Source organism: Anastrepha obliqua, chromosome 4 (genome assembly GCF_027943255.1).
Source record: "Anastrepha obliqua isolate idAnaObli1 chromosome 4, idAnaObli1_1.0, whole genome shotgun sequence".
In the NCBI taxonomy this organism is placed as follows: domain Eukaryota; kingdom Metazoa; phylum Arthropoda; class Insecta; order Diptera; family Tephritidae; genus Anastrepha; species Anastrepha obliqua.
Window position 1 is genome coordinate 91,876,694 of NC_072895.1, and position 10,912 is coordinate 91,887,605.

The following is a 10,912-nucleotide window of genomic DNA, read 5'->3' on the forward strand; positions in this document are numbered from 1 at the left end:
TCAGCATTCGGTTCAAACAGCTCACTGCTTTCAGCCGTATTAATCAAGTATCATCTGCTTAGAATCAAAAGTGTTGAGTGTGCGCGAGGTTTATGAGAAAGGGTGCGAGCTTTAAGATCCATCCACACCATAATGCCTGTTACGGTTCACTCTCGGTCCCGTAAAATATTATCAAGTAACAAGATATTTGAGATACGATTGATATCGGCTTTACCAAGCGCGTCATTAGTTCTGCCTTTTCTGAGCAGGATAAAGAAGCGAAGCGGACGGGTTGATGGTAAGCAAGTACAAGAGGAAGTACCTCCTGTTATCAAACAAGCAGGGATCAGACCCACGTATCGGCACCCACGTCCCTATTGACAGTTATAACTTTGACCCCCTTTGGGACTTCATTGTTTAGGAACCAGCATTAACGCCGGTAGTAATGTCAGCCTTGAAGTCTAAAAGAGAATATCTCTTGCCAACAAGTGCTACTTTGGACTTAGTAGTCAAATTCAAATTGAGTAGTAAAGACGTTTCTCGACGAACAAAAATCACACTTTATAAATCTCTCATTATGTTGATCCTATTGCATCGCGCAAACACTTAGACGATACCACAAACCGACAAGGCGTCCCTTGGAGTGTTTAAGAGTAAGATTCTGCGAAAGATTTTTAGACCCTTCCACGCTGGTGACGGCGAGTATCGCAGGTGTTGGAACGATGAGCTATATGAGCTTTGGGACGACATAGACATAGCGTAGCGAATAAAGGTCCATGTCGCCCGAATGTAAACAAACCATCCGGCTATGAAAGTATTCGATGCGACACCAGCTGGTGATAGCAGAGGAAGAGGAAGGCCTCCTCTGCGTTGGAGGCAATGATTAGCACGAGAAAGAAACTAGTGGCGCTTTTTGTTGAATCTGGCCAAAATCGCTTGAGTGGTTAACGCACCAATTAAGAAGAAGATAACATTTACCAGTCCTAAAAAGATCTGGCACCGGTACTACTATGTGGATCGTCTCTAAAGGTTCATTGGGGTCTGTTCATATACGTAAGTAAATGACTTAAGATATGCTTTGGACCCGTCACTAAAAAAGCCAATACCAATTAACAGATTAAAAAGGCCTCGACAACACTCAAACAGTTGTTATGACAGGCCTATTTAGGAATCTGTATCCTGTGATCAAGTGAAAAGCAAGAGGAAGAATTTCGGGTTCAGTAAGCAGATATGAAGCAAAGCTCGCGCTCGGTGAACAAAATCTACACTATGCAAATCAGAATTAGACCACGCTCTCGACGAATAAAGGCCACACGCTAAAAATCTCTCATCAAAAACAATTTTTTTATGTAGCGTAGAAAAGTGGGAGATGTCGAGCAAAGATGGGAAGTTACTGAGAAAACTCTATAAAACTGTTCTGCGCAATATCTATGACTATCCACGAGTGCGACTGGTTTTCCACGAAGATGGATGATGAAGAGCAGGAGCTTTACATTGACTTAATAAGGTAAAATCCTTAAAAATACAAGAACTGCATTGGCTGAGCCATGTCCTTCCAATTCCGCACCCATGAGCGCACAATGAAAGCAAGTGTTTCCGTGAATGTTGTGGAAGCACCAAGTTCAGAGGGATCTATTTGCATTTTGTATGACTAACTAGCGCTACTTCGTGAAGAAGTGAAGCAAATGAAGAAGTTTTTTGATATCGGTTAAAAACGACAAACGATTATAGAACCACACAAGAAAATTATTTTCCCAGAGTCATTGCCGTGGATTAAGATTATGTACGCTAGAGTCAAAGTAGAAATGCATTTCTAGCAATTGATTTCTAAATGAATCTACGTTAAAGAAACCAAGAATTGTACGATCGACCAGAAACGATATCCTCTTAGAATTCAAAGAGGATGACACTGAAGCGAAATTTGCAGAAAGTAAGACGCGGCCGCTCTTACGAATGGAATGCGCGCAATTTTTCTTCGGTGGAACTCAGCTTCAAGAACTCGTTGTAGGCATGAAACGCTAAATGATAGAAACGGGTTTTTCTAATAGCGATCACCACTCGGTAGGCAATGAAAAAGGGCCATGAAAAAGCTTCCTATAAAAAATGATTAGCCGTTCGGAGGTGGCATAAAACTGTAGAAGAACCTATATTTGTGGAAGACACCTCCATCCTATTGGAAGATTTATAATTTTTGCAAATTGCGTCGTACGCACACTTGTGAAATAGACAGCTGCAGTATAGAAACCGACAAACAGTGGAGCACATAAAGCTGAAAATAAAGATTTCAATTACTCCCTTTTAGTGCTAAAAAAATTAATGAACCTATTCGAAAATATACTGATGAGCATTACCTATTTGGTTACGAAAAAATTGCTGTTTCCCCAGGCTTCCTATCAGTTTCTTTAGTTTCGAAGCATGTAAAAGTGGACTTGTGAGATAACTCAGCACAAATCTCTTTGTTTCAGATTCTTCAACCCATTTATCACACACACACACGCAATTCGTTTCTTCATAACGCTTGTACTTATTGATCAACCCTCGTAAGAGTGTTTGCATGGATTGGTGGCGCATCTGCACCGACCTTCAACACAACTCATACGCGTATGCATCCTTTCACAAGAGGTTTTGTTTGCAAATTCAGACCATGGCACACCCCCGCTTCACCAAAAAGATTCTTTTTCTACAAGTTTGTTTCATGACATATTTCTAGCTGTGTATAGTAGCTTGTTGTAGTTGCTTGCAGAAGTGAGGAGAAATCAAGTGGGTGTGCATGATTTGATGAAAAAAGGGTAGGCGGCAGGAAGTACATAAGCAAAAACCCACGCCATATTGAATGAAAATGTAACAGAGCGGGTAAGTAAGTAAATAAATAAGAAAAAAATTAGTACGCGCGAGGCCGCAATTATTAAAATATGAATAATATAATAAAAAAATAGTAAATGCGAAAAAAACAAATTGTATATATACAAATAAAATAGAAAAGAAAAAAAAAAAGAAATTGAACGAAAGCGTACAATTTGCCTAGGCCGCGACTGCGGCTGCGGTTGAGGCTGATGTTGTGCGCTTGTGGGCTTGTGGCTCACGGCAGCGGCGGATGGATATTGTTGCTGCTGCTAGCAGTGGTTATTTTCTTTGTTGTTTTTGTTATATGTATGCATCGTATGTATGTAAGTATGTATATGTAACCTACATAGCGCATATTTGTTTATTATTTTCACAAAATTGTATAGAATTTCATGAAAAGCGTGAAGAGTGCAAAAAAAAGAACGAAAGCTTCGGGAAAATAATGGCAGGCGAACAAAAATTAGCGAAACAAAAAACAAAATTACAAAAAATGCAAACTCGCAACGGAATGTGAACGAAAGAAATGTTAGAGTAGAATATAAGTGAAAAAATTAAGGAAAGAATTTAATGAAATGCCTAGCAGCACACACACGTGTATACAAATATATATCGTGCGCTTACTAGAAGAAAGTCATAACCCCAAAACTATTTTTTTTTTTAGGTAAGTAAGCAGAAATGGACAACAGATCTTCTTTTTTGCTTATCAAAAAACAAATTATGGCGATAGCTATTCGTAGTATCTGGAGTGTCAGATGCGAATGTGCCTTTACTTTTGCTTAGGGAGGCAGATTACCTACATAAATTTAAATCTTAGAAGCAGTTTTTCTAGAATCCATAATTTTTTGAGTTACAACGTTTCTCCAGCAAACGAGTGATATGCAAGTAATTCAGACACTAAAATGATGGAGAAAAGTATAAGATTGCGGGGACACAATAACATAGCTGGGTGGTTGGTGCGCCTAGGTCCTCTCAATGTGATGATGATATGTGGCATTTTAAGAGCTGTTGATGGACTCGTAAAAATATGAGACATTTTTTACTTCTATTTGTTCTTGTAAAAAAAAGTTAAGGGTGTACGAAAAAATTGATATAGAAAGTTTTTGGTAGAAGCAAAAAAAAGGAATTAAAGGAATGCGTCAATTAAATAAAATATTAAGGGGGGAAGCTGGTCTAGAATTTTGAAAAAATCGAAAAAATTTTTTTTGTCTTAAAAGGTGCTTTAGGGTCTTAGAAATAATATACCAAATGAGGGATGCCAGCAAAAATGTCTAAATTCCCAAATTTTTCATTCGACGGCAGTGCCTCGCAGGTATGCCCCGAACGCTACTTACAACTTTAAACGCGTTTTTCTCGAAATCACTTTTTTTAAACTGGCCGAAGACATAACTCGAACAAATCTTTACCGATTCTTACGAAATTTTGGCAATACATTCGAAATACCTTTCTCCGGAGAAGTACGTAGGATTTTTTATTTATATTACATAGTTTTTTTTTTAATCAACAATTTTATGTCGTTCTTTATAGTGAAAATTGTAACTTTTTGTTCAAACGTGCACCATTTCGCGAAAAAACAAAATATCGAAAAAATCCTGCGTACGTCTCTTTCTGTTGTTATATAGAAACTAAAAAAAAATTATTTTTTGATCCAGGACAAAAATTAAGAAGTTTACGTCTTCGGCAATGGACCCACTAGAAAAAAAGGCGCCTTAGGAGAACTGCTGGACAGCGGCCATTTTGAAATTAATTCAGACGAAAAATTTTGTATTTGTACCATGAAAGCTATATTATTAAACCTATTTCACAGATTTTCGATTGATTCCTTTGTTGAGTCAAAATAAATTCATAAAATATGCCCATTTTTTGCGCTCTAGACCAGCTTCCCCCCTTAAAAAATTAAATTCAAGTGGTTTAAAAAATTCAAATATAGGCATATTGGAAGCTCGAAACGCATGGTTGGTGTAACTGAATAAATGGAAAGAAAATACATTTTTTTAAAACCCACCCTTGAAAACCATTTCTGCATTACCCTGTACAGGATAAACGTTTTTTTAGAGTTTTAGAGCTATTGAGAGTAATGTCTATAAAATCAGTTTTTGATATTTGAATAAAATTACACAGGTCTACGCAACTCACTTCTGTTTTTTTTTTTTTTTTTTTTTCAATCGGGCAGGTCTACGATCTATTTTTTGGTGCACTGAATGCGGTCGGAAAATCAAAAAATTGAGCTAAGGTCATCAAACTGAACACTCTGAGAGTTTTGGAGTCACTGATTACCTCCATTTCGAATTTAGAAATATAAACGTCAAATTGGTAAGCAAAAACTACAAAAACCCTCGAGTAGTATTTTTATGAGCTTAGCCAACCAAAGTGTAAGGATTGGTAGCAAATACAAATAATATTAAGCACTAAAAATATGAATGAGGTACCAGAACATCCTAAAACAGGAGGACGCATGCAGATTGAAATATAATACAATAGAGAGGGAAGGAAAAACAGAAAGTCATTTGAGGAGCTCAAAATGTTGCAAACTAAACAATCAGAAAATTAATGGGAATCAGATCAGGATGTGCATTGAAGGTTTGGAAGGCGAGATATTTAGATTTAGATGTGGCTTAGTTTACGGCGATGTTTTATTTTTTATATTTACTTTGTGCATTTTATAGGTTCTGGTTGAATAAGTGAATGGGTGAAAGTGTGCTTAGTTTTCGATTTAGAAATTTTGGTCCAGGTCAGCACTTGCAAATATGAATGCTATCACAATAGTGCAGCTGGAAAATTAAAAGGGCGAGGCTTGTGATAATAGCAAAAAAATAAAAAGGAAATTGCATTTATGGGCGTTGGCTTTCCTTATGAGTGGCTAGTGGAGTACTTGAACCGAGAGTCGTAACCAGGCATGAGAGCATGCAAGGAATTCAAAGCTTAAAGCCACAAAAATTAAAAAAAAAATGTATTTATAAAAATATAAAATAATATAAAGATAAGATAATATAAAGATATATATAAAGAATATGAAAAATCTTAAAAAATATATTCAAATATTATAAAATTACAAAAAAATTAAAAAAAAAAAATTAAAAACTAAAAAAAGAGTTAAAAAACAATTACAACAATTTTGAAATGAGATGGTAAGAAAAGCTCTGCTAATTAAAAATATATTCATAAAACAAAAAGAAATAAAAATATATAAAGAATATAAAAAAACTTTAAAAATATATAAAAAAATTATAAATTTACCAACAAAATTAAAAAAAAATATAAAAAAATATTCAAAAAAATAAAATAAAATAAAAATTAAGTAAAAAATTAAAGAAACATCCAAAATTAAAAAAAATTAAAAATTAAAAAAAATCCAAAATTAAAAAAAAACCAAAATTAAAAAAACGTAAAAATCAAAAAAGATAAAAAAAATTACAACAATTTTGAAATGAGATGGTAAAAAAAAACTTTCTTTATTAAAAATAAATTCACAAGGCAACAAAATTAAATATAAATAATAAACAATTTAAATAAATAGATAAAATAAATTAAAAAACACACTAAAAAAAATGAAAAATTTTAAAATAAATAAAAAAACAATTAATTAATAATTTATTTAACTTAAAGCAATAAACAAAATTTTAAGTTTTTAATTAAAAAAACATGTATAAAAAAATAAAATCAAGAACAAATAAGAATAAAATCAGAAAAAAAATGTCTAAGTAAATAAAAAAATTTAACTAATTAATTATTATATTTAAATTGAAAAACATATATTAATTAATTAATAATTTATTTAAATTAAAAAAAACAACATTTTTAACATTTAATTAAAAAAAAGTATAAGAAAAAATCAATAAGAGAATTAATTAATAAATTATTTAAATTAAAAAAAATATTAAAAATAAAAAATAAAATGAATTAAAATCAAAAATAAGAAAAAATTTTAGATCAAAAAATTTTAAATTCAAAAAACATTAAATAAAAACTAAAGTCAATTAAAATCAAAAATAAGGGAAAAAAATAAAATTAGTAATAAAAAAAATCAGAAATAACAAAAAATAAAGCGAACTACAAAGAATTCGCTTTAATGCCATCAACTAATTTACAGAACACACAAATCGTGAATAGGAAGAAAAAAAAACATGTAACAGAAAAACCTGTCACAAGCATGGAATTCCTCAAAAATGCATTTGGAAGCGTGTAAATTACCACGAAATGCAAAGTAAATACAAACAGAAATAACAAGCTGCGAAATAATATGCTGCCATACAGCGGCAAACAGACAAAAATCAACGCTGCCACTCAATTCCAACAGCAGATGCGTTACATTCCAAGTAGCAGCAGCGACAGGGGCAGCAGCAGATGTATGCAACTTTGTGTATAAAATTTTGACTTGCAACTATGTATGTAGGCCCATATGTTGTAAGCGCAGTTGTACACATACACACACACACACATATACCCATGTGTCGGCATGTATGCGCAATATCATAGGCATACAAATCATGAGGCGCGAATCGTAAAATACACAGATCGTTAGATCGCCGACGAGCAATGCCAGCATCACCGCCCATAAAGCCAAGAACCAATGTGAAAGTGAGATCAAACAAACAACAACAATGTAAAGCATAATAAAACATACGAAGAAAACAACAACAAACAAAGCAAAAATATAGCTAAACAAGCGTGAGCAAATTGATGAAAATGTGAAAATTTGTGGGAGGCCAAAAAAGCACTAAATACACATACATATATACATATGTACATACTTTCACACATATATTTTACAAACTTATATGTACTTATATACATGTATGTAGGTATTATCATGCAAATGCTTTATGGTTGCCCTGATGAGTATTCAAAGGCAAACTCCACCAAAGACGTTAATTGAAACGCTGTTGGTGTATTATTTGCATGTCTTCGTGGCATTTCCAGCGATCGATGTTTGTGGCATTTGCGGTTGTTACTCGTATTTGTGCTGATTGTGGTACGGAGGTTGCTTGCTGTGTTGCTGTGCTGCTGCATTGTTGGTTTGCCTTCAATGGAAGTGGCAATCGAATGAGGCAACCGAAAGGGTGGCTGCTAAAACACGCTGAAATTATATGTAAATACACAAGCAAATGCCGCTGGGCGAATTTTAATAGGCAGTGTTGAAATAAGAAAAATAAAATAACAAACACAGCAACAACACCCAAGTAAACGAGCGCTACGCTAACAACATGTTGCACAGCTGGCGGCGATTGTATGGTGTTGGCCGAGCTTGTTAGCACGAAAATGGCCAAAAATCACAAGAAAATAAAACAAAAATACTGTGTAGACAAAGGCAAAGTTTGAAAGTTAAAGGCATTGGTGCGGGAGAGGATAGTTCCACTTATAATAAATACTTTAACATTTTTTTTTTTTTTCAATTTATTTATTCTTTTAACTTTTGTTACTTAAAATTCGGCTTAACTAAGAAGTAATTGATTTAGAAACATTTTCGTGCAAAATTGAATTTCTCTGTAGGTTATATATAAATTATTATAATAGAAAAAATAGTGAGGGACCAAGAGAAAGTCGCATTAAGGGGTTAGGGCTAGTCAGAATTTTCAAAAAATTTGATTTTTTTACTTTTACTGAAAGTATAATATCTTAAAAATATTGTGTGAAAATTTGAAGTGAATCCGACAAATACTTTTCGAGTTATTCAACAATTAACAAAGGGCTGTAACTTAAAAACCGCTTGGTAGATTTTAATAAAATTTATACTGCGATCGTGCCTGACGAAGGATTTTTTTTTTTCAAAATTTCGATTTTTTTTAAACAATTAATTGTCGGTTTTTTTTTTGCAAAATTTGAAAAATTTTTCCTGAGGCCACCATATTGTAGATTATCTATTAATAAAACTAATTTCTCTTATCCGATTGATTTTAGATGAATATCCAAGGACTTGTAATGATCACCGCAAGGGACTTCTGAAGAAACGGGCTTCACACAAACAGCGATTACTTTTACAAGTATTGCTTTTAATTTAATTTAATTTAATTTTGCCAAAGTCAAGTCGAAAAAGGATGTATTAACACTATGTTTTTATTTTTGTAAAACAAAGCAACTGGCTAGCCAAGCAAAATTGTTGAAAATCATCATTTTTCCGGGCCTCTCACTATCCCTAACCCCTTAATGAAATAAATAAATATTTGCTGTCAAGTGTATAGAAAATAAGTTTAAAAATTCGAGCTGCATACCAATTTAGTTCTGATTGTTTTGATATTTTTATTTAATATTTGTTTCATATTTAAGTATCGATTAGATGGAGCTAGAAATGCTATCATATCTCGAAGCACGCAAGTGGGTGGTGTCATTGAGGTCATTACTGTGAAAAGTTTAAAATTTTAAATTAAATAATGAGATTTATTAAGTTAAAGAAATTACGATTTTAGTACTGATCTTTACACACTTCTTGGAAAATCATTGTGTCAAATTTCTCTCTCGCTCATCGGACTCTTTGAAAATATATCATGGCTACGCACTGAGAGAAGACGGTAAAATACACGACGCTCATAAATATTCCAAAAATGCAACGCAGTCCACCAAAAATTATCTGCATAGAAGCGACATTATGACCACCATTTTTGTTGCTATTTTTTATTTGCAAAATATCCGTGCGACCTACCAGCCGCTACTTAGCCACTGTTCAACAGCTCGCTTGACTGGGCACGCAGACAGCAGCTGCCCAATTGTCGAAGTGATTTGTTTCAATTGCTGCGCGGCCAGTTCGTTGTCGACTGATGACTTGTGGCTGGTGGCTGGTGGCTAGTGCCTGCTGCCACCAACACGTTTGCTATCTCTTGCAATTGGTTGCAGGGCGCACACGAATGCTGTCGCGACCGATTTGGCAAAAAAAAACACAGCAATTTGCAAAAACAAACATAAATATAAATAATAAAAAAAATTGCACATATCAATACGAAGAGAAATTCCAACAAAACCACAAATGATCAACGATCCTGCATGCAGTGTTGCTGTTGCTGCAATTTATGTTATAATTTATTACCGCGGACAGTTTTAATGGCAGCAACAGCAAAAACAAGCTGCAAGCAGCTGTGTTGGTCATTTTCATGTAGCGTGTGCTTGGCTCGTTCAGCCAGACGTAGGTACACGCATACACACATGAGTATGTATATGAGCACATGGGCAAGCCACAGCGCAGCACTGTAGGAAAAACTGTTAGTGCCAAAGCGGTGCGCTTCTAGTGAGTTTCAAGCAAAGATTTGTTTGTGGTACGTCTCCTTTACTCAGAAGCAGCTTGTTTCGTTTAGGGAGAGTGCACGATGGGGAGAGTGCGGATCCGATATGAAGAGCATAGATTAACTTAGTATGAGTGGAGGCTGACGTGTTGGAGAAAGAGTGTTACGGCATTTTTGTTATGGGGCAATTTATTTGAGCCGATTTCAAATCAAGTTATCCATGTATTTTAGACATTGTTGTAGTTTTTTCTGAAAATTTATTTATTTGTGAGTTTGAGTGTAATAAGAAGCAAACTGAAAAATTTTTTTAAAATATATTATTTAAAATTTGGAAAAATATTTAAAATTTTGAAAAATATTTAAAATTTTGAAAAATATTGAAAATTTTGAAAAATATTTAAAATTTTGAAAAATATTGAAAATTTTAAAAAATATTGAAAATTTTGAAAAATATTAAAACTTTTGAAAAATATTGAAAATTGTAGAAAATATTGAAAATTTTGAATGTGAATAAGTGAAATGTTTTTTTTAAGTGAAATGTCTTCGGTTCTTTTTAACATTAAAAAACTTTTTAAAAACATAACTACAACAAATTTTGTGCTTTTCAAACATAACAAAAAATATTTTCGCCCAAAGCTTTTAACAAAAGCAAAACCTTGAAAATTTTAAACATTAACACATTCTTTTTTTTTGCTTTTGTTTTCTTTTTTTTTTGTTTTTAATTTTTTAGGATAACATAAGACAGAAGCAGAGCAAAACATTTCCAAAAAATTAAAAAAAAAATGTATTTGAAATAGTGTGTTTCTTTAGAAGCTTGTAAAACGGAAATGAAAAAATATTTTTTATTTTTGTTTTCAGTATTTTATTTTTTGATCCATTGT